The 20493-nt window shown below is 45.0% G+C and overlaps 1 protein-coding gene across 15 annotated transcripts in view; it reads right to left on the reverse strand.

Annotated features, from left to right (window-relative positions):
- Nucleotides 1-20493, reverse strand: part of LOC134221577 (collagen alpha chain CG42342) — a 638959-nt gene that overhangs the window by 284085 nt on the left and 334381 nt on the right. The gene's annotated exons all lie outside the window — the stretch shown is intronic.

The following is a 20493-nucleotide window of genomic DNA, read 5'->3' on the forward strand; positions in this document are numbered from 1 at the left end:
AAATCGGGAAGATAGCTCCCATCCTGAAGAAGATCCGTGCACCGACCTTCAGCGAAATGAGCCATCCTGCCATCCAAGCTCCTCGTCGTGTCGTGATTCATGTCCTCCCTCTGTGGCGGCTGCGTCAGTTCATACTCCAACTTCACCTGCTCCAACCACCAGCAAAGAACCTCAACTTCCTCCTGATGGGAATCGATAACCTGGAAGAACGCTCTACACCCCAGAGCGCAACTCGTCACTTTTGACGTGGTCATTATTGAAAATGGCTACTTGTCTTGTCTTGGGCCTTGTCAACTAGAACGCTTGCTCGATTAAGCACAGCATCAGCGAAATGAAGGATTTTTATGAGGAGATTAAGATTAGTGTGGTATCCCTCACTGAAATGCATTTGGAGCCGGGAGCGAACTCGATCGGGGAGGTGGTGTGCCTATCGCTCTATGCAAAAACATCAACTGTCGCCTACTATCGAGCTTCCAACTGAGCACCGTCGAGGCTATCGGTGTCGAAATCGCAACTTCTGTCGGCACCATCATTGCGGTGCGGTTCAGCTCAATCATAAGCCGGAGACGATTCATCGGCCACCATTCGAAGGGAACATGGTCAAACATCGGCGAGGTGCACAGCGGACAAGGTGGATCGATCAGTTGGAGGATGATTTGCGGACTGCATGGTTGGCGACCTGCAGCCATGGACCGAGCTGAATGGAGAAGACTTTTGTGTGCTGCACAGGCCACTCTGGACTTAGTGTGGTAATAAACAAATAATTGCCAAACATCAAACCTAGGGCAACTGACACAGCAATCGAAACGACACCATCTGAAGCAACGACATGTAGAAAGCCCACCATTCGATTTCGAGCCGGAATTTTCCGACATGGCTGAGTCGGTCCGGAGTCCATACAACACCAACATGACCGACCACATATCGCAGTCGGTCATCTATCAGGAGCTCAGCTCGGATTACTTTCCGATTGGGTTAACGCATTGGTTAACCAGCATCAGCAATGGTGCGTTAACAACATCCTAACCATTGATACGCTTACACAAGATTGGATTCTTCTGTAAATGACATCCGCAGTCAGTACTAACGTACTGGACTGCCTGCGCTTAAAACACGTTACAACCGCATGGAAAATGTTATCCAGGCCAGAATGGTGAACTTCAGAAATAACGATTTCTCCAAAATGGTCCGTGCTCTACCAGACTGTGCTAAGCCGTTCCAGAGGTGAACCTAAATTGCAAAAGCTTCGTCGATTCATTCCACATTTGATACGATTAGACAACAATGACTCTAAGGATCGCTTGAAACCCCTATAGAAAGGGCCATTGAAATAGTTCGTCACTTCATCAGCTCTTGTAATATTGGACTGAACATGAGAAATCTTAGCTGACGAATTGACGGCCCAATTCTAAACATTTAAAATATGAAGGCCCCATGCTTCGATAACATCCTCTAACATTTGAGTGCTCAGTTCTTCCAGCACTGTTCACTGATCTTTAATCAGTATCTATCGTGCAACTCAGCTCCCTCCTATTATCTCATGCCGTTTCAAAAGGCAACTCACCACCTTGAGCCTGACGAAAATCACAATATCTTGCTCGGTTTGGTTTCCGACGCGATCGATCAACCGTACACCAACTGACTTACATTACCAACGTCCTCAGACAGAACAAGTTTGTCTCCAAAACCTCTGCAAAGCTGCTTCTCTAATGGACCTGATCGACATGTACGGAGCCGTCTTCGTACCGTGTGTTACAATACACAGCTGGAATAGTGTCTATTTGGTTGATCCGGTTCCTTGCGGATAATGATGCATGGGAAACCACAGTCCACTGTATGTACCAATACTTGGTAATGTATTTTGGTCACATCTGTACAAAAGTTTACTCGGGAAGAACGAAATCGTAAAGAAATAGCGAGAAAGGCAGAATTGTTGGCTGGTTCCGCCAACAGTTTGTCATTCAGCGAGGATATCGGTGGTGACAGACAGGAGGCATCGAATGCAACATTTAATTTTATGTGAGCCGGTATAATGTGCCCAAATATCAAATATTCGTGCATGGAAGATGTGTACTGTCGTTTGAATTCCGAAACGAGTGTAAATCGTCTCTCGATGAAATTCAGGTTTCTTCCAGCTACGGCGAGGGGATCGCCGATCGCCGGATTGGAATTATTAAACGGGAATCGGACGATGAAGCGTCGCGTTTCGTTGCGTTGCAAGGTCGAATTTAAGTGTCCAACGGCTTGTTGCTCAGGAAAAATAAGCGATGGTGGCTGAAAGTCAAGTTGACATTGGTGTGCTCAATATGTGTGGTTTCGGATGCATTGAACTGCACCACTGCAGCCGACTATCAGGATATCGGTAAGTACTTGTTGGCCCAAAAGTGTGATTTTTACTCGCACGATGTTCCCGGAACGAAGCCTCTGAAGGTTGTTATTCGTGGGCTTCCGGAATACACCCCGGAAGCAATCATCGAAGAATTGCAAGTCAACAAGCTGAAGCCAATCAAGGTCCCCATCAAGCGAGCCGATGGAAACAACCACCGAGATGCGCTGTATGTGGCGCATTTGGAGAAGGACTCCGTCACTATGGCGGACCTTCGAAAGGTAAGGGCTCTCATCCACATAGTTGTGGAGTAGGAGAGATACCGCCCGAAGAAACGCGACGTGACACAGTGTGGGAACTGTCTCGCGTTTGGCCACGGAGCAAGAAACTGCCACATGAAGCCCTGCTGTGGCAAAAGCGCTGGAGCGCACCAAACATCTTCGTGTCAACCGATGGAGGGAGCTTCCGAAGTCAAGTGCGCCAATTGGGGTGCTTGCGGAGTTTATCGCCATCCGCAAAAAAGCCTCAAGCAAGAACCAGCCAGGAAGACGACGAGACCCGCCTCCGCCATTGAACGACAAGCAGTTTCCGCCTCTGCGATACAACGTACCGAATCTTCCACCACTCCAGCCAAACCAGCAGAGGACAAGCCGTCTACCAGCCTCATCTGTGCAGCAACGCCTCGAAGCAGTCGCCATTTATCCGCCGTTGCGAAATCCGTTCCCGCCCGCTTTGGGGGAAATGTAGGACTTGATGCTGAACAGCAGTCTGAAAACTTCTACTCCCCGGAGGAAATCACAGAGCTCATCCTGAATCTGTTCCGCCGACTACGAAGCTGCCGAACGACGCTGCCATCTCGGTAGCCATGACCTTTCTGGTAAAATATTGGCCCTGAAGGTTCCATCAAAATCCTTAACTGGAAAGCTTATTCTATTCAGAACAAAAACATTGAACCATAACCGAGACACACCTGAAGCCTGAAGTGAACGTCTACATTCCAGATTTTCGACTTGTGAGGCTCGATCGGTCTGGCTCCGGGGGAGGAGTGGCTATCGCCTTGCGACGATACATCGATTGCCGTTTGCTGCCAAGTCTACAGCTTGAAATAATTGAAGCCATACCGATCACCATAATCGCGGCGTACTACCCGAGACAAGCAAACATGCTGGATGGATCGGCTGTGGCCCTGAAGCAAGACATCATCAAACAAACCCGGCGGCGTGGACAAGCCTGGGAAAACAGCAGGCTGAACCAAAATGGCGCCATCCTTCAACGAGACCTGGAGGAAGGGCACTACAATGTCTTGAGCCCAGACGCTCCCACTCGGTTGAGCCGATCCGAAAGGTTTATCCACAACTCTGCTAACAGTTCGTTGTTTGAATTTCATTAACCTTCTGTCTGTGCTCAAAAAAACTTACGTTGTCTGTGCTCTGGGGTCAAATTTACCCCAAATTGAAATTGCTATAACTTTTTTATTGTTAGGCCGATTTTGGATTTTGGAGCTGTTTCGAAAGATAATTTAATCATCTTTCAAGTCGTAAAATTGACTATTGGTGGGCGGGTACATCGCGGGGAGTGTACAGTGATTTTTCATGATTATTTTACTTATATCCGAAAGTCCTACCCATTTTGAACAGCACCTTTTTTTTTAAAAGGCCATGCAGGAAGGCATGTGCTTTGGAATGAGGCGTTGATAAGTTTAGAACTTGGCCGCTAGGTGGTGATATATTTGAAATCATTATTTTAGACTACTCAAGATATTCCGATGTATAGAATTCTCCTCAGTGTAAATATTCTTATCGCACAAATTTTATAATTTGTTAAAATGGCGTCTTGATCAGAGGTCGTCTAGTGGGAATGGATTGTCTTGCGACGGAAGTAATAATTGGGAATTTTACAAATAGGCGGCAAATTGGCCGATCTTTGGTTACGCATGTAGACCCAAAGGCCTTAATTTCAGGGTTTTCTAGGATGACTTAAAACATATTCTGTGAACACATTCTATTATTCGCAGCATTGCTGGAGCAGGTTGAATACAAAGAAAACTTTTGATGAACTTTACCACAACATTCATGTTTGCCAAAAATGCTACAAACCAAAATACATCAGATCTCACATGGAACAATATACTCAAATATAAGAGCTCACTAGCGCCGCATCTTGGAAGAAGTGCTCATTATATTGAGCACCGCATTGTAGTCCTGGACATCCTGAACAATGTTGCCGAATACAACTTGGGTGTAGGTATGAGGGATCTCAAGCTAAGGCAATATTTCAAACATGCAAGAATATCGCAAGTACACTAGTGCCGCCTATTTGTAAATTTCCTAATTATTTATATCGTCACATGACAGTCCATTCCCACCAGACGAACTTTGTTAAAGACGTCATTTTTACAAATTTCAAATTTGTGCTATAAGAATATTTACAATGAGGAAAATTTCATATATCGTAATTACTTGAGTAGTATAAATTAATGAATTCAAATATACCGCCACCTAGTGACCAAGTTCTAAACTAACCAATATCTCATGTCAAAGCACACGCCTTCCTGCATAACCTTTTTGAAAAGGTGCAGTTCAAAATGGGTAGGATTTTCAGATATAAGTAAAATAAGCATAAAAAATCACTGTTTTTGTACCCTTTTTTACGAAAACCCCTCCCCGCGATGTACCCGCCCACCTTTAGTCAATCTTTGGTAGCGACCTGAAAGATGATTAAATTATCTTTCGAAACAGCCCCAAAAATCCAAAATTAGCCAAACATTAAAAAAGTTATAGCAATTTCCATTTGGGGTCAATTTGACCCCAGAGCACAGACAACGTAAGTTTTTTGAAAAAAAAAAAGTACACTGTAGCGTATATTTTCAAGATTTTTCAAGCGAATTTGCACCTAAGAGACAGATCTCGGCAAGTTTCACTAAACTACCAAAAATTAGGAGAATCGGTTGAAAACTAAAAAAATGGCAGCCACTCAAAGTAGCCTGGGGTCATATTGACCCCAGAGCACAAACAAAAGGTTAATAACGAAGTTAGCGTTATAACTAGCAGTAACAGTAGCAGTAACTTAGACTAATAATTGAATATTTTGTTATCATTTAGTATAAGTATAGCAACTAGCACCGTAACTCCTTTAGTAGTGGAATTCGAACATCGACCTGTTAAGAAGAGTTGTAGAGAAACCTTCTCACTAAAAGTTCACCATACAATACATTTTGAAATTAGGCCTCTGGAATGAGTTATTGACAAACTACTAAATGATCGAACGCAGATTACTAAATGATCGATAACATCCTTGGCTTGGCGATAACAGCTGAAGAACTTTCAAACTATGTCAAGACCTCCAAAAAATATGAAGGCCCCAGGTTTCGACAATATCTTTAACTTGGAACTCAAGCACATGAGTGAACCGTTTTTCGATCATCTTGCCATGATTTTCAATCAATGCCTCCGGCTTAGCTACTTTCCCTCCACCTGGAAATCAGCCAAAGTAATCCCAATCAAAAAACCTGGGAAGGACCCAACCTCCCCCAAAAGCTATCGACCAATCAGATAAATTATATCTTGCTAGAGTAACAGTTTGGTTTTCAACGTCAGCGATCAACCGTTCATCAACTGACTCGAGTAAAAAACATCCTCAGTCGGAACAAGTTTGTATCCAAAACATCCGCCATGGCCCTGTTAGACGTCGAAAAAGCCTTCGACAATGTCTGGCATGATGGTTTAGTGTACAAGCTTCACAGGTACAACCTTCCAAGCTTCCTAGTGAAAATCATTAAAAACTATCTGTCGGCGAGGACATTCCGAGTCTCCATCGGCGGAGCTACTTCTGATGCGCACCGCATCATCGCAGGCGTCCTGCTGTTCGATCTGTTCACTTCTGACTTGCCAGAACTCCCAGGAGGAAGAACTCTGTCTATGTTCGCAGATGACACATCCATCATCTATATTGGTATAGTGATCAGAGCCCTCAGATCGAAGCTCCAACGAAGCTCCAGGCCAAGAGCCAAAAAGGCTGAGCACTTGAATGTTAGAATTTTGTCAAATCAAAAATATATTAATTAATAATTAAAAAGGAAATTTATTAAAAAAAAAAAATTCTTCTTGTTGTTTCGTTTTCGTCACTACATAATAACGTCACTACAATAATAACGTGTGATGCCGTTGTTTGCAGTTTGCGTACTCAGTGTAAGGGACTCAAAGAATTGAAGCAAAGTTTAAACTTTTACACCAACTCACGTCTGTCTTTTACACTTAAGTATTTGAGCTGTTCATTATGATACGTATTGTGCTCACTGGAGAACTTCGGAAGGGGAAGGCTCGGATTCAATGTGCACATGTTGCACAGTTTCAAAATTATGTTAGATTTTGAACGTCAATAGCACCGTATGCGTTGGATACATTTTCAAGATTGAACTGTTGAAAAATACAATTCTTTCTAAGGCCCGTAAAAAATTAAGAACCAACCAATCCTGTTGAAGCATCCCCAACACGGACATCAGTTCAATGTATGCTACGGGCTCTCGGCCCACTGCTGCAATATCGCTATGCATGAAATGGCCCGTTTTTAAGGCACGCGCGTCATTTTCATTCGAGTTAATCCGAGAGGAATTTCGTTCAAAGTGCAAAACATAGAGTTCTTGGCGACGGCAGAAAGTTGCCGTCGGTAGCAGAATCACAAGCGCGCGTCCATACTATGTAAACTAGGCCAAACACATGTTGTGGATGGTGTCTGAAGCTTTTCTGCGACAAATTATCGAGTGGCTAACGTTAGTAGCATTAGCAGCCGAATTACTTTTTTTAAATAATATTTTCATTTTGGTTTTGACGCTGCTAGTGATTGAAAATGAAATCGGTTCTTTACAGGACCACCGTCGTTCAAAAGATATTTGAAGCATGACGCATAATGGACGTTTGGCCGGAATTCGTTGAGCATGATCTTTGAGCACACAATTCGTAGTAGCTACTCCGTAATTGACTGAACTTGCGAAATTGTACAGAGAACACAATAAATGGGGCTTGGGATTAGGTACTCGTTCTCAATGTATACGCTTCGGGAGCTCAAATATTTAAAGTCAATACCGGCGCTGGCCATGTCCTTACGGTCATATAGGAAAGGAAAGATTGTTAGTCCGACTCTCGTTGCTACTACAGACCGTGTGTGTAATAAAGAAGTAATGCCTATGTAATGCGAATGAAGAAGAAGATCCGTTGAAAACGGGTCATATGACCATGAATGCCGTTTAGCATAACTTTCTACTCGATATTTTTCGATTTTCTCTTCTCACAGTGAAAAGCGAAAAGTGCGAAGTGAGAGTGAGAAACGGAAAGTGATAAACGAGAGTGTCATCACGTCACTTCTCACTCTCCATTTCTAGCTTCTCACTCTTTTTTATCACTTCTTATTTCGCACTTCCAATTTTTTAACGCTCACTTTGTACAGAAATGTGAAATTGATAGCAAGAAGTGAGACGTCCCACTCTTCAATCCTCATTTCTCACTTGCCACTGTGTAAAATAAGAATTACGAGATGAAACGTACAAAATGAGGGTTGAGCAGAGAAAAGTGAGACCTCTCTCCCTTCTCACGTATCACTCTTCATTTCTCACCTCGCACTTCTTACTTCACACAGTGAGAAAAGAAGTGAAAAATTAGTTAGAAATGAGGTGTCTTACTTCTTACTTTGCACGGCGAGAAGTGAGAAGTGATCAGTGAGACTTCTTCCTTCTTATTTCAAGCTCTACACTCCCCGTTCCTCAATTTGCACTTCTAACTTCGTGCTTCACACTTTACGCAGTGAGAAGCGAAGAATGAGGAGTGAGAAATGCAAAATGAGACGTCTCATTTGTCACTGAGATAACTGATAACTGCTCAATCATCTATAATCACTGAATATTTTTCAAATTAACTATTTGTCGGTCAAACGGTTTGTCAAATGTCATTCTAGGTCAATTGATGCTTTTTGTCAAACGACCATTTCGGATAGACCAGTTCATTTTCGGTGAAATGACTTTCGTCCTAGTGATTTGTTTGGCCAAATGGCATATTCAATCCATTGTATATCGGCCTAGTGGCGTACGGCCAAATTTCATTCGACTGAGAAAAAATTTATGGCACGACGATATCGGCACATAAAGAGTGGCTAATATCATCAGGATCATAGGTAAAGCTATGTCCATTTAGAATCCGGAATCATTTATTATATTGCAGCAGCACGGAAAGTGACCGCTGCAAGAATTCTTTTACAGCGGTTTGTCTACCTAGGCGCCCACTTGCTGTGGTATAAATTTCACGAAGTTTCGTGCAGCGTGTCAAAAATTATTCCAGATGGAAGCTGAAAGGAGAGAAAAAAGTCTGCACACCCACGTTGATAATCCTGCTTGATTATGGAACCTACGTCAAAATGGATTTCGGACAACTTCCTAGCCAAAAATTCTACACGGTGACGGCACGAGGAGTAGTTCCTGCGAAGTTTAAGTTTGATTTTTGGACAAACTTGCAAAAAAACTGATGATTTTGGCAAGGGATATGCAACTGTGGGGCAAAGACCTAAGTGTTTGTGACGAATAAGACGATGGACTTGAAGCTGTACAATGAGGAATGTCTCAAAAACCGCGGTCGACCTTCCATAAAGTTCATAAAGGTCCCGTGAAGTTTTGGCCAGATTTGGCGAGTTGCCACTACTGCCGGAAGGTCATCCAGTTGTACCGCGATAATAACGAAGATTTCATCGATAAAAACATAAATCCTCGCAACTCCCCACAGCTCCGGCCCATCGAGACATTTTGGGCAGTGATGAAGCGGAAGCTTAAGAAAAGTGGAAAAAGTGGAAAAACAGCTCGAGACGCGACTCAGACGACCAAAATGTGGAACAAATGTGCCAAGGAAGTTGACTCCGGAGGTGTGCTGTGAACTTTTGATGAGAGGAATAAAGAAGAAGGTGCGAATTTTCTATAGAAACAAGAAGAAATTATTTGTATCAATATTTTTTCTTAAAGTACAGTGAATTACCCTTGTTTTGATGTATTAACCTTCTTTGTACGTCAATCCGTTACCGAGATACAGATGATTTTATTATTCCGGATTCTAAATGGACATAGCTTTAGGGTGGTCTAACCGGTAGTCCAATTTTGAGTACCGAAAATACCGGTATTGGAGCTGGAAAATACCGGTATTTTCGGTATTTCAAAAATTGCTGTCAATATAAAAAATCGCGACTAGTTTTCACCTAAATTCACGTATATCAGCTAGAGACTCACCGTGTAACAAACACAACAATAAGCCATTTTATAGAAAGCTCAAATGACAGGAGACCAAACACTAATATTTACATTTTACAAGGAACATTTGCGAAAATGAAATGAAATGATGATGATGATGACGAAATGATGATGGTTTACATGCAAATTTACCAAAACAAAGACCGAGCCGTCCACTCAAATTTCGATCAGCTGTTCGAATCTGTCTCATAAAATGGCTTATTGCGTGCGCGCATTAATAAATTTAGTCTAGTCTAGTCTAGTCTACACTTACACAGCCATCACTTGGAAGAATCCTGGAAAGTGATAAATTCGACTACATCTATCACTTTTCTTGTCAATATTTATGCTTGAAGCACATTAGAAATGTAACTCAAACATAAAAGTGGCCAGGCCTACTGTGCAGCGTTGTTAATTTTTAGTGAAAATCAGTACTTAACTTGATTTCACACTCCATAAGTCCTCCACATCCTGGGATGGGACACAGTTTTTAGTCTAGTGCCCTGACCTATACAAGCCTAGGTTTCAGCGCCATTACTCGCTCTCTGGAACGAGAAAAAAAAGCATACCAACAAAGAGGCTACAATAGCCATAAGAACATATATTAAATTGAATATAATGTCAGCATCTCACTAATATAAGTTGGGAAATAGCGAGTTCAGTACATATAAATGTGAAACGAGCAGAAATAAAATAAATTGGAAAGAGCTCACCGAGATCCTGTTAGACTCATTGCTGGATGGCTTTCGTTTAACGACTGGTCATCAATTGGCTTCGGATCTTTGTTGAGCACCGTAGATGTACCGCTTGGTGGTGCAATTTAAACGCCATCCTGTTCCTCTCCCTCATGATCCTTTTTTTTCTGAGCAGCGTCGGTCAAGAATTTCACCAATTCCTCGCTGACCACAAATCTTTACAACGATGTGATGATAACACCCAAGTTGATTCCGCTTTCCTCGTCCAACACTTTGAACATCTTGCCACCGCACTCCAGCAAACAGTGGGTAGTCTTTTCTCCCGGGGGAACTTCAGCTACAGCTCCAGCTCTTCATTCATAGGAACGGAAGCTTTACATTCCTCCATCAGATCCTTCATCGAATGCGGGGTAACAAGTACCATCAGAGTCAGCAACACAATGATGCCCACACATCAAGCAAGCCACCATTAAGTAGAAAATTGAACTTTATCCGATTTCCTTACTGAACTTGAATGAAAACTTCCTTCCTTCCAGTTTGTAGTATCGCGTGCGCGCATTAATAAATCTTTGCACAAATAAGGATCATTATCGACGTCCACGCTACAGCAAAAATCGATCAACATCGTCATACGTGTTGCCAAATTCTCCTAGCCATCTGTCTAATTGTCAATCACTTTTTTCTCCAATGAATATTGTTTACATCATCGAGAATTTTCCCGCAATATATGAAATTGTGAAAAAGGTACGTGCCGTAGTAATTCTCTTCCGGGGATCACCTGTGATAAATAATTTGCTGTAAAATATGTCCGTTCTGAATTCGTTAAAGAATATGTATTGGTGGCTGATACCAAGACAGGTTGGAATAGAATGTTATCCATGCTCAAACGGTTCTATGAGTTCAAGGGATCCGTTCAAAAAACTCCGAATTTGAAGATTTAATCCGAATTCAACTTCAGTGATGATAATTTTTTGACGATAGGTGGAGTAACTCAAGCCTCGAACCTGTTCAAGCTACTGTCGAACTACTCTGCCGTGAGTTCTGCACTGAAATCGACGAGGCCCTCTATTTTATGTTGGATCAATTATCAAGCCACAGAAATGGCCGCCAACTTATACGATGCTCTCAAAGAGCGAATCCAAGAGCAACGATCAAAATACGCCGATCTTTTTGCTTTTTTGAATAATCATGCAGTGAATCAATTACTTAGAAACGATTTGGGCATTTTCTTAAGGATATCCACACGAGATCTTGAAGCGTCTAATCTTTCCAGATGCGATCGTTGAAAAGACTGCAGCAGAGCAAATCACTTGCATTGCCGGTGGCAACTACTTCGACACTAGGATTCTTGCAAGCAATCCGTAAAGAATTATTTTAGAATGAATCGGAAGGGATTAAATGCAAGTACTTGACACTGATCTTCGACGCTCTTAGCATCATTCGTCCAACTTCCGTTGAACCAGAGAGAGCATTTTCAGTAGCTGGCAACATTTCCAACAAAACCCGAGGCGGATTGGGAGATTCATCACTTAGTATCTTATGTCCTCGTAAGTTTCACTCTACCCACTTCAACCAGCAATGATTTTAACATTTGAAGTTTGTCAATAAATATTGTTTATCACTCAAAAGCCCAAAACAAAAGATTTTTTTTTCATATTTCTGAAATTTTCACAAATACCGGTATTTTACCGGTATTACCGGTATTGACTCCACCAAATACCGAATACCGGTATTTGTCAAAATTGGCCAATACCGACCACCCTAATCATAGGCTAATATCTTCGGAAACACGGAAAGACGTCTCATTGTTTTTTATATCTGGATGTCATAGATTTATTATTGAAGTTCAAAAAAGATCCACGAAGAGTATTTAACAAAAAAATTTCCCGTGGAACTTTGCGAAGTTATGAAAGTTATGAAGAAGGTCTTGTCCTGAGCAAAAAAATACATTCTTCCATCCGACGTTTCGGTTAACTTATATAACTTTCTTCAACAAAGTCCTAACCCCTTGAAGATGGTTAAATAAATTAACCGAAACGTCGGATGTAGGAGTAACACAAGTATTTTCTCCTTGATAAGACTGCTATCGCCGAAAGCTTTCAATCTTAATGCTGCTAATTAACTTCACTGGAAACTGGTTTTAAGTTGAAGGACACGCATCACTCAGCTTAACGACACAAAATATGGGAACGGAAGAAAAATTCCATTAGCTACATCCAACTTATGGTAAAAACGAAACTTTCAAACATATGTGTGAAAGAAAGGAAAAAGAAGGAAGAAGAAAGAGGAAGCAAAGAACAAGAAAAGAAAAAAACACGAAATAAAATTGAAGAAAGGAAAAAGGAGCAAAAACGAATCAAATTGAAAGAAGGATATAGTATGAGAAAAAAGAGATGAGAAAGTAGTAAATGAGAAAGAACAAATAAGCAAGAAGAGAACAGTTAAAAATTAAATTGATAAAAAAAATTATGAAAATGTGTCCACCAGCAAATTTACTATAGTTCTCGGATAAATTGCATTTGATTAGAGTCAGCACAATTTTGTTTGGAGTTTTACTTTTGAACAAATACGCCATCTCCTGGCTATGCATACATACATATATGTATGAATATTGAGTTTAAATCGTCAATTTTATAGTAGACAAATATCACAATACTGGCACAATTCCGCCACGTATTACATCCGTTAATCTGTGTAAAGATGCTGATTGAATTTGATCTTTCCTCAGGCGGGACGCACAGCGACAAGTGCTCGGTCAAGGGGACTTCGTCGTCGGTGTAGCCATAAAGTGATAAATTCTCGGATAAGCTTTCGGGAAATCCATTAGCACTTTCACGGGCAAAGGTATTTCGAAGCAGCTCGTATTTTGCCGAATCAGCGCCATCAAGTGGGCAAACAGAACGGAAAAGCAAGCGCGTCGTCAAACGAGGTACAAACGGTCGAAATTGGTCGTAAACCGGGTTGCTGTGGATCGTGCCGTCTCGAAACGCATTCGGCGGCAGATTAAGTAAGGCAAAACATGGATGCTTGCCGGGAATCGAAGCGGATCATAATCATAACAATGAAAAATCAACGATTGCTGCGATGGAAGCTGATGCAAGCTGTGAGAAGTGTTTCGTTTTATCGATTATCGACGACGACACGATGACGGGCGCTGCACTAAATCGAGCTAACACTACTGCATGGGTTAGGTTAGGTCCCCGAGGTTGACTATCGCTGCGCTACACAGGCAATAAAACCTTAATGGTGACGTTTATGGATTGCACCTGCGGATCAGACGCATTAAGTCTGGAATCTGGTTTTAATGACCTAATTTAAATGATTTGAGAGTGATGGAAGTGGTGGTCAGCAGAAGATGTTCGGTGTGAGATAATTTATTGTTGGTATATGTACATAAGATATTTGATCAACAAAACGCATTTCGGTGGAAAATATTTCATTCGGCTATTTGCTGATTAGATTTAGTTTGCGATACTTAAAGTCTTTAAAGTCAAAAGTGAAGAAAGGTTTAAGCTATTTTCATCATAAGTATTCAATTGTATCCAAAACAAATAAGTAGACGAACAGAACAATCATTTCAAACTTTATTTGAATAACCATTTGCTGTAAATTTTCTGTTATCCTTCTTTATGTATAAATTCGAATTCGTTCACTCATAGACACTTTTCCAGTTTCAGTTGCTATGTACCTACATCCATGGCCAAGCTCCACGCCTTGAACAAACACCGAAGAGCTAATGCACGATTTGATCACCCTGCACTCATCTCATCTCGTATGTCACACCATTCGAGTCCCATTGTCTGACACATGGGAAACCTTGACCATCATCGTTTGTATCCCGCTCGTCGTCCCTGGCGGAGAGAAGGAGTGAATACACGTGTCTCAGGGTCTTCCACTTCACTGCACCCCCATTAGATGGATTTGAGCCAAAAAACAAACACTCAATTTTCTTGGACAAATGCCAGCCACCACCGAGCACTACTGGTGCCACCATAGGACCAATTGGTTGGAGAAAGGGAAACCGAGCGAATTAATGAGAATTTATTTGCCCATTCAAATACATTTTCCGCGTGCCACCCCGCCATGGCACACTCGCTCTCCGTTCCCGTTCTGTGGTGGGATGGAAAATTCAGACGGAAAACCTCGAAACAAAACTCTCTCTTATCGGAGACTGTCGGAGTTTGTGCGAATGCGGCTGAAGGGAAGCATGACATCCTGGGATTAAGAATTATTACGAATAAAAGATGCAAAGATTGCAATTCATTTATTCATATGCAGAGCGGCGACACGGGCGACCGACGACGCCATCTACGATGACAACAACGGTAGGCGCCCTCGTCGTCCGGTGGATGGGGATGAAGGATACCTCCACCATTCGAGTGCGAACGGATGGTTGCACAGCGGCCGAAATTCGATTTTTTTTTTCGTTTTGGATTTTAAATGTTTAAACATGGATTTCAAGAGGATTCATAAAATATTTCTGAAATTAAGGAGGTTCTGAAACAATTTCTGGAGCACTTTCGGTGTTCTATTTAAAATTTCAAAGCTTTTCCCGAAAAAATTCATAATAAAATTTGTGGACTTTTAGATACGCCGAACATTTCTTCGTTCTTCGTTAATAATTTTATTACTTGTTATGCCATAATAGCCATTTTAATGTCCAGATTTCGTTCAAAATTCCTCCACTGTCAATGCACTGGACAGAGGGATGGAATTCAATTATTTGTTCCATTACCATTCCACTTATCAGTCCCCCTTCTATGTACCTTCGGATTGCGCTTGGTGCCTTTCCTCGCTCGCTGCAACGACGACGAGTGCGTTTGTTGCATTATTGTTCGCTCTGATTTGAGTTGTGGTGGCCACCGGAGTGTGAGCATTATTGGAATGACATCGTTCTCCCCCTCGGTGCCAGTATTGCAAACCCCGAGGCGGCAGTTGGTCGGTCATTTTCCATCCCTCTATTGGTGGGGTTCGCATAATGCCTACTAACTGCGGAGTGTTGTTTGCTGCCGGGTATGCAAACACAACGCCTGCCACGCCGGGAGACTGCACCAGGGAGCGACACGTCGTCGCCGTCATGCCACCGAACGACACAGCGGCCCTACGCACGCCACACAAAAGGGATCCAATGAAATGTAAACGAAAAGTAATTGAGCCGTTTGCTATGGATCCAGCCGGGCCCGCCACTGGCCTTTGTTTGCATTTTTGGATTTTTGGGGGTGAGGGAGCTTTATCCCCGGTTGGTTGGTTCGGTTGGGTCATCTTCCGGTGCGTCGTTTGGTACACCGCAAATGGCCTCAGTCGGTCATATCGTGCCGGTTTGTACGACAATGATTGAATCCCTCCTCTGCTTTGGTGACAGCCGTGCACAAAATTGCATTACAATAGATTTACCAGAGCATTACATGAGTGTGCAGAATGAACCGGAGGTAGGACGCCCCATCTTTTCCGAAAGAGAAGTGAACGTGGTTTGGGTCATTCTGGATTTGAATCTACAGCCGGACAGGGGATAGGACCGGGGAACCGGATCGGCACTCAAGTGCTGACATGAGAAATGAAATATTCGTCCCATGGTGGCTGGTGCCACGGACGTTCTCATCGCCATCATCGTCGAAATGATGAAAGGGTAGCAAGGATGCCAGTTTGATGAACTGAATTCCCGAAACTCGTGAAATACTATTGAAATCTGTGTATTTTTCCTAAGAACGTATGAATTTTATTTTCAGCAAATCTAAAAAAAGTATCTCAAATAGAGACATCCTTTTCGAACCACATAAGCTCTTCTACAATTTTTCCAATTTTTCCAGACTTCTGATGGATTTTGTTCAGAATTTGATTCATCTGATCTAGAATCTGAAGGAATGCAATTGGAATTTTATTTTAGAGTATGATAGCTGCTGTCCGTAATGGAATTAATTTGAGTTAAGGTCGTCAATGACCATCGGACTCAGATAAGATAAGATTGAAGTTGGACAGACTCCGAGCAAAATAAAGTAGAAGATTCCTTCCGGAATGGGAAACGATTCCCTCCAGAAACGGGAACGATTCCCTCCGGAATTGGGAACGATTCCCTCCGGAATTGGGAACGATTCCCTCCGGAATCGGAAGCGATTCCCTCCGGAATCGGGAACGTTTCCCTCCGGAACCGAGAACGATTCCCCCCGGAATCGGAAGCGATTCCCCCCGGAATCGGAAGCGATTCTCCCCGAGGAATCGGAAGCGATTCACTCCGGAATCGGAAGCGATTCGCTACGGAATCGGAAGCGATTCCCTCCGGAATCGGAAGCGATTCCCTCCGGAATCGGAAGCGATTCCCTCCGGAATCGGAAGCGATTCCCTCCGGAATCGGGAGCGATTCCCTCCGGAATCGGAAGCGATTCCCTCCGGAATCGGAAGCGATTCCCTCCGGAATCGGAAGCGATTCCCTCCGGAATCGGAAGCGATTCCCTCCGGAATCGGAAGCGATTCCCTCCGGAATCGGAAGCGATTCCCTCCGGAATCGGAAGCGATTCCCTCCGGAATCGGAAGCGATTCCCTCCGGAATCGGAAGCGATTCCCTCCGGAATCGGAAGCGATTCCCTCCGGAATCGGAAGCGATTCGATCCGGAATCGGAAGCGATTCGATCCGGAATCGGAAGCGATTCGATCCGGAATCGGAAGCGATTCCCTCCGGAATCGGAAGCGATTCCCTCCGGAATCGGAAGCGATTCCCTCCGGAATCTGAAGCGATGCGCTTCGGAATCGGAAGCGACTCCCTCCAGAATCGGAAGTGATTCCCTCCGGAATCGTAAGGCGATTCTCTCCGGAATCGGAAGGCGATTCCCTCCGGAATCGGAAGGCGATTCCCTCCGGAATCGGAAGGTGATTCCCTCCGGAATCGGGAGGCGATTCCCTCCGGAATCGGAAGCGATTCCCTCCGGAATCGGAATCGATTCCCTCCGGAATCGGAATCGATTTCCTCCGGAATCGGAATCGATTCCCTCCGGAATCGGAATCGATTCCCTCCGGAATCGGAATCGATTCCCTCCGGAATCGGAATCGATTCCCTCCGGAATCGGAATCGATTCCCTCCGGAATCGGAAGCGATTCCTTCCGGAATCGGAAGCGATTCCTTCCGGAATCGGAAGCGATTCCTTCCGGAATCGGAAGCGATTCCTTCCGGAATCGGAAGCGATTCCCTCCGGAATCGGAAGCGATTCCCTCCGGAATCGGAAGCGATTCCCTCCGGAATCGGAAGCGATTCCCACTGGAATCGAAAGCGATTCCTCCGGAATCAGGCGATTCCTCCTAAATTGGAAGCGATTCCCTCCGGAATCGGAAGCGATTCCCTCCGGAATCGGAAGCGATTCCCTCCGGAATCGGAAGCGATTCCCTCCGGAATCGGAAGCGATTCCCTCCGGAATCGGAAGCGATTCCCTCCGGAATCGGAAGCGATTCCCTCCGGAATCGGAAGCGATTCCCTCCGGAATCGGAAGCGATTCCTCCGGAATCTGAAGCGATTCCTCCGGAATCGGAAGCGATTCCCTCCGGAATCGGAAACGATTCCCTCCGGAATTGGGAACGATTCCCTCCGGAATTGGGAACGATTCCCTCCGGAATCGGAAGCGATTCCCTCCGGAATCGGAAGCGATTCCCTCCGCAATCGGAAGCGATTGCCTCCGGAATCGCTTCCGTAGAAGTAGAAGACTCCCTCCGAAATCGGAAACGATTCCCTCCAGAAACGGGAACGATTCCCTCCAGAATTGGGAAGCGATTCCCTCCGGAATCTGAAGCGATTCCCTCCGGAATCTGAAGCGATTCCCTCCGGAATCGAAAGCGATTCCCTCCGGAATTGGAAGCGATTCCCTCCAGAATCGGAAGCGATTCCCTCCAGAATCGGAAGGCGATTCCCTCCGGAATCGGAAGGCGATTTCCTCCGGAATCGAAAGCGGTTCCCTCCGGAATTGGAAGCGATTCCCTCCAGAATCGGAAGCGATTCCCTTCGGAATCGGAAGCGATTCCCTCCGGAATTGAAAGCCATTCCCTCCAGAATCGGGAGCGATTCGATCCGGAATCGGAAATGATTTCATCCGGAATCGGAAACGATTCCATCCGGCATCGGAAGCGATTTCATCCGTAATCGGAAGCGATTCCCTCCGGAATAGGAAGCGATGCCCTTCGGAATCGGAAGTGATTCCCTCCGGAATCGGAAGCGATTCCCTCCGGAATCGGAAGCGATTCCCTCCGGAATCGGAAGCGATTCCCTCCGGAATCGGAAGCGATTTCCTCCAGAATCGGAAGCGATTCCATCCGGAATCAAAAACGATTTTATCCGGAATCAAAAACGATGTTATCCGGAATCGGAAGCGATTCCATCCGAAATCAAAAGGCGATTCCCTCCGGAATCGAAAGGCGATTCCCTCCGAAATCGGAAGGCGATTCCCTCCGGAATCGGAAGGCGATTCCCTCCGGAAACGGAAGCGATTCCTCCGGAATCAGAAGCGATTCCTCCGGAATCGGGAAGCGATTCCCCCCGGAATCGGAAACGATTCCCTCCGGAATCGGAAGCGATTCCCTCCGGAATCGGAAGCGATTCACTTCGGAATCGGAAGCGATTCCCTCCGCAATCGAAAGCGATTCCCTCCGGAATCGGAAGCTATTCCCTCCGGAATCGGAAGCGATTCCCTCCGGAATCGGAAGCGATTCCCTCCGGAATCGGAAGCGATTCCCTCCGGAATCGGAAGCGATTCCTCCGGAATCAGAAGCGATTCCCTCCGGAATCGGAAGCGATTCCCTCCGGAATCGGAAGCGATTCCCTCCGGAATCGGAAGCGATTCCCTCCGGAATCGGAAGCGATTCCCTCCAGAAACGGGAACGATTCCCTCCAGAATTGGGACGCGATTGCCTCCGGAATCGGAAGCGATTCCCTCCGGAATCGGAAGCGATTCCCTCCGGAATCGGAAGCGATTCCCTCCGGAATCGGAAGCGATTCCCTCCGGAATCGGAAGCGATTCCCTCCGGAATCGGAAGCGATTCCCTCCGGAATCGGAAGCGATTCCCTCCGGAATCGAAAGCGGTTCCCTCCGGAATTGGAAGCGATTCCCTCCAGAATCGGAAGCGATTCCCTCCAGAATCGGAAGGCGATTCCTCCGGAATTGAAAGCCATTCCTCCAGAATCGGAAGCGATTCCTCCGGAATCGGAAAAAGATTCCCTCCGGAATCAGAAGCGATTCCTTCCGGAATCGGAAGCGATTCCTTCCGGAATCGGAAGCGATTCCTCCTGAATTGGAAGCGATTTCCTCCGGAATCGGAAGCGATTTCCTCCGGAATCGGAAGCGATTCCCTCCGGAATCGGAAAGCGATTCCCTCCGGAATCGGAAGGCGATTCCCTCCGGAATCGGAAGGCGATTCCCTCCGGAATCGGAAGCGATTCCCTCCGGAATCGGAAGCGATTCCCTCCGGAATCGAAAGCGATTCCCTCCGGAATCGGAAGCGATTCCCTCCGTAATCGGAAGCGATTCCTTCCGGAATCGGAAGCGATACCATCCGGAAACGGAAGCTATTCCATCCAGAATCGGAAGCGATACCATCCGGAATCGGAAGCGATTCCTTCCGGAATCGGAAGCGATTCCTTCCGGAATCGGAAGCGATTCCTTCCGGAATCGGAAGCGATTCCTTCCGGAATCGGAAGCGATTCCTTCCGGAATCGGAAGCGATTCCTTCCGGAATCGGAAGCGATTCCCTCCGGAATAGGAAGCGATTCCCTCGGGAATCGGAAAGCGATTTCCTCCTGAATCGGAAGGCGACTCCCTCCGGAATCGGAAGGCGATTCCCTCTGGAATCGGGAGGCGATTCTCTCCGGAATCGGAAGGCGATTCCCTCCGGAATCGAAAGACGATTCCATCCGGAATCGGAAGTGATTCCAAAGTGATTCCCTCCGGAATCGGAAAGTGATTCCCTCCGGAATCGGAAGGCGATTCCCTCCGGAATCGAAAGACGATTCCCTCCGGAATCGGAAGCGATTCCATCCGGAATCGGAAGCGGTTCCTTTTGAAGTCAGAAACGATCCCCTCCGGAATCGGAAGGCGATTCCCTCCGGAGTCGGAAGCGGTTCCTGTTGGAATCGGAAGCGGTTCCTGTTGGAATCGGAACCGGAATCGGAAACGGTTCCTTTTGGAGTCAGAAGCGATCCCCTCCGGAATCGGAAGGCGATTCCCTCCGGAATCGGAAGCGAT

The sequence above is a fragment of the Armigeres subalbatus genome, chromosome 1 (genome assembly GCF_024139115.2).
Source record: "Armigeres subalbatus isolate Guangzhou_Male chromosome 1, GZ_Asu_2, whole genome shotgun sequence".
Taxonomy (NCBI): domain Eukaryota; kingdom Metazoa; phylum Arthropoda; class Insecta; order Diptera; family Culicidae; genus Armigeres; species Armigeres subalbatus.